The sequence below is a fragment of the Nicotiana sylvestris genome, chromosome 8 (assembly GCF_000393655.2).
Source record: "Nicotiana sylvestris chromosome 8, ASM39365v2, whole genome shotgun sequence".
NCBI classification, from domain to species: domain Eukaryota; kingdom Viridiplantae; phylum Streptophyta; class Magnoliopsida; order Solanales; family Solanaceae; genus Nicotiana; species Nicotiana sylvestris.
Window position 1 is genome coordinate 19,110,605 of NC_091064.1, and position 5,020 is coordinate 19,115,624.

A 5,020-nucleotide genomic window follows, 5' to 3' on the forward strand; every position below is an offset into this window, starting at 1 on the left:
GACAAGAGGCCACATCACTCCGGTCGATTCAGTGGGGCCTCATCTTGAGGTCGAGGTACTTTTGGTAGGGGCCATCCTCCCAGGTCGTTTCATTCAGCACTTCAGGCATCCCATGGAGCTTCATAGAGTCGTGGTCCTTATGTACCTTCTTCGGGATAGCCAGCTTATAGTGTACCACCAGCTCCTACCAGAGGACATCCTCTTCAAAGTTATTATCGCGGTCAGTCTGCTCGTCCAGGTCAGTCTCAGTTTCCATAACCACAGTAACACAATGGATGTTTCGAGTGTGGCGATTATGGGCATATCTGAAGGACCTATCCAAGATTTATAGGTGTTCCGCCATAGCAACAGGGTTCTCGTGCCATGATTCTGGCACCATACGCGCCACCGACTGCTCAGCCAGCTAGAGGTAGGAGTCAGGGAGCTAGAGGTAGAGCTCAGGCTGCTAGAGGTAGAGGTCATGCCGTTAGAGGTGGAGGCCAGGCCGCTAGAGGTAGAGGCCAGCTAGCTGGAGGCCGTCCTAGAGATATGGTTCAGAATGGTGGGGCCCAGCCCCGATGTTATGCTTTCCCAGCCAGACCTGAGGCTGATTCATTTGATGCTATTATCACAGGCATTGTTTCAGTTTGCAGTAGAGATGTTTCAATTCTATTTGATCCAGGGTCTACATACTCCTATGTGTCATCTTAATTTGCTTCATATTAGGTTGTGCCTCATGATTCTATGACTGCTCCTGTGTATGTGTCCACACCAGTGGGGGATTCTATTGTTGATGATCGTGTCTATCGCTCATGTGTGGTTATTATTGGGGGTCTTGAGACTAGCGTAGATCTCCTACTTCTCGATATGGTCAATTTTGATGTCATTTTAGGGATGTATAGGCGGTCACCTTATCATGCTATATTGGACTGTCACGCCAAGACCGTGACCTTAGCCTTGCCAGGGTTGCCTCGATTAGAGTGGAGGGGGACTCCTGGTCATTTTACCAGTAGGGTTATCTCTTATATGAAGGCTCGACATATGGTCGAGAAGGGTGTTTGGCTTATGTTCCTAATTCTAGTGCGGAGGTTCCTTCCATGGATTCTGTACCGGTTGTTCGGGAGTTTCTAGAGGTATTTCCTATAGACCTGCCGGGGATGCCACCCGACAGGGATATTAACTTTTGTGTTGATTTAGTTTCGGGCACTCAGCCCATTTCTATTCCGCCATACCGCATGGCCCCGCCAGAGTTGAAAGAGTTGAAGGAGTAGTTGCAAGATTTGCTTGATAAGGGCTTTATTATACCCAGTGTCTTGCCTTGGGGTGCACCCATCTTGTTTGTAAAAAAGAAGGATGGATCGATGAGGATGTGCATAAATTATCGGCAGTTGAACAAAGTCACCATCAAGAATAAGTACCCATTGCCAAGGATTGATGACTTATTTGATCAGCTTTAGGATACCAAGGTTTTTTCAAAGATTAATTTGAGGACTGGCTACCATCAGTTGAGGATTAGGGCATCCGATGTCCCTAAGACAGCTTTTCGGACTCGGTATGGGCATTATAAATTTCTAGTGATGTCATTAAAGATGACAAATGCCCCAGCAACATTCATGGATTTGATGAACCAGGTGTTCAAACCCTATCAGGATTCTTTTGTGATTGTTTTTATTGATGATATCTTGATCTACTCCCGCGGTCGAGAAGAGCATGAGTAGCATCTTCGGACCGTTCTTCCGACTCTAAGAGATAGCCAATTATATGCTAAGAGTTCAGTTGCTTTCTTGGGTCACGTTGTATCAGCAGATAGTATTCGGGTGGATCCTAAGAAGATTAAGGCAGTTCAGAATTGGCCTAGACCTACTTCAGCCACGGAGATCAGTAGTTTCTTGGGTTTGGCGGGTTATTACCATCGGTTTGTGGGTCACGTTGAGTTCAGTTTCTTTCTTGGGTCACGTTGTATCAGTAGAGTGTATTCAGGTGGATCCTAAGAAGATTGAGGCCGTTCAGAATTGGCCTAGACCTACTTCAGCCATGGAGATCCATAGTTTCTTGGGTTTGGCAGGTTATTACCGTCAGTTTGTGGAATGGTTTTCATATATAGCATCCCCGTTGACCAGGTTGACTTAGAAGGGTGCCCGTTCTGATGGTCAGATGATTGTGAAGCGAGCTTTCAGAAGCTCAAGACATCCTTGACTACGGGGTGTTGGTGTTGCCCACAGGTTCAGGGCCCTATATAGTATATTGTGACGTATCTCATATTGGACTTGGTGCGGTATTGATGCAGGGTGGTAAGGTTATTGCATATGTTTCACGGAAGCTAAAGGTTCACGAGAAGAATTATCCTATTCATGACTTGGAGCTGGCAGCCATTGTTCACACGTTGAAGATTTGGAGGCACTATCTATATGGCGTGACGTGTGAGTTATTCACGGATCATAAGAGTTTGCAGTATTTATTCAAGCAAAAGGAGCTCAATTTTTTAGGCAAAGGAAGTGGTTGGAGATATTGAAATACTATGATATCACCATCTTGTATCATCCCGGGAAGGCCAATATGGTGACCGATGCTTTGAGTAGGAAGTCAGCTAATATGGGTAGCCTTGCATACATTCCAGTCGGTGAGAGACTATTTGTATTAGATGTTCAGACCTTAGCCAATCAGTTTGTGAGGTTGGATGTTTCTGATCCCAGTCATGTTTTAGCTTGTACAGTCGCTCGTTCTTCCTTTTTTGAGCATATCAGGGAGCGACAATATAATGACCCTCATTTGCTTGTCCTTAGGGACACAGTGCGGCACAGTGATGCCAATCAGGTTACGGTTGGAGATAATGGTATTTTGAGGATGTAGGGTCGTGTTTGTGTGCCTAATGTGGATGGGCTTCGTGAGTTGATTCTAGAGGAGGCTCACAGTTCTCGGTATTCTATTTGTCCGAGCGCCGCCAAGATGTATCAGGACTTACGGCAGCATTATTAGCGGAGGAGGATGAAGAAGGATATTATTGCATATGTACCTCGGTGTCTAAATTGTTAGCAAGTAAAGTACAAGCATCAGAGGCCTGGTGGTTTGCTTCAGAAGATAGATATTCCTGAGTGGAAGTGGGAGCGTATCACTATGGATTTCATTGTTGGACTCCCACGAACTCAGAGAAAATTCGATGGAGTTTGGGTTATTGTGGATAGACTGACCAAGTCAGCGCATTTCATTCATGTGGCAGTTTCCTATTCTTCGGAGCGGTTGACAGAGATTTATATCCATGAGAATGTTCGTTTTCACGGTGTGCCCGTGTCTATCATTTCTGATCGAGGTACGCATTTTACCTCGCACTTCTGGAGGGCAGTATAATACGAGTTGGGTACACGGGTCGAGTTGAGCACATCATTTCATCCTCAGACAAATGGACAGTCCGAGCATACTATTCATATCTTGGAGGATATGCTTTGCGCCTGTGTTATCGACTTTGGAGGTTCTTGGGATCAGTTCTTGCCGTTAGCAGAGTTTGTCTACAATAACAGCTATCAGTCGAGCATCTAGATGGCTTCCTATAAGGCATTATATGGTAGACGATGTCGATCGCCGGTTGGATAGTTTGAGCCGGGAGAGGCTCAGTTATTGGGTACAGATTTGGTACAGGATGCCTTAGATAAGGTTAAGATCATTCAGGATAGACTTCGTACTGCTCAATCCAGGAAGAAGAGTTATGCCGCCCGTAAGGTTCGTTGATATGGCATTCATGGTCGGAGAGAGACCGTTACTTCGGGCATCGTCCATGATGGGTGTAATAAGGTTTGGAAAGAAGGGCAAGTTAAGCCCTAGGTATATCGGGCCTTTTGAGACCTTGAGCGAGTGGGAGAGATGGCCTACAGATGTTGCCACCACGCTTATCAGCGGTACATCTAGTATTCCATGTGTCCATGCTTCAGAAGTATCACAAGGATCCATCCCACGTGTAAGATTTCAGCACTGTCCAGTTGGACAAGGATTTGACCTACGAGGAGGAGTTGGTAGCTATTCTTGACTGGCAGGTTCGTCAGTTGAGATCGAAGAGTTATCCTTCAGTTCGAGTGCAATGGAGAGGTCAGATTGTTGAGGTAGCTACCTGGGAGTTCAAGTTTGATATGCGGAGCAGATATCCCCACCTTTTCACCAGCTCAGGTACTTTTTTATGTCCGTTCGAGGACGAATGGTTGTTTTAGAGGTGGAGAGTGTGATGACCCAAAAGGTCATCTTATGTTTTAGAACTCGATTCCATGTTCCGAGGCCTTCAAAATCTTATTTTATTCCTCCTCGATTTGCATACGCAGTCCAGGCGTGTTTCCGGAAAGCTTTTATATTGAAAGTTGATAAAAATAATAATTTTTGTCTTTAAAAGTTGACTTCGGTCAACGTTTTGAGTAAACTTACCCGGACTCGTGTTTTGACAGTCCCGGTGGGTCCGTATAAAATATGGGACCTGGGCGTATGCCCGGAATCGAATTCCGAGGTCCCTAGCTCGAGAAATGAATTTTTGATTAAAATTGAAAGACTGAAAATTAATGGTTTTAAGAATTTGGTTAATATTTGATCTTGTTGATATCGGGCCCATATTTTATTTCTGGAGCCCAATACATGTCCAAAATAATATTTATACCTTATTTGTGAAATTTTGTGACAAACAGACCTGATTTAACGTGATTTCGGACGTCCGATTGTGAAAATAGGAATTTCAAAGTGTTCATAAAAATTTCATTCAATTTGGTGCTAAATTCGTAGTTATAGGTGTTATTTTAGCGATTTGATCATGCGAGCAAGTCCGTATGATATTTTTAAACTTGTGTGCATGTTTGGTTTGGAGCCCCGAGGGCTTCGGTGAGTTTCGGTAGGCTACGAGATGTTTTAGACTTGGAAAATCTGGTGTTTTTGGCTTCAGCTGTCATCTGGTGTATTCTTCTTCGCGTTCCAGTCGCGAATGCGAAGGTCTGGTCGCGAATGCGGAGTGTTGGGGGCATTACCCTTCGTGAACGCGACCAGGCCATCGCGAACTCGAAGCATTGGGACCTAG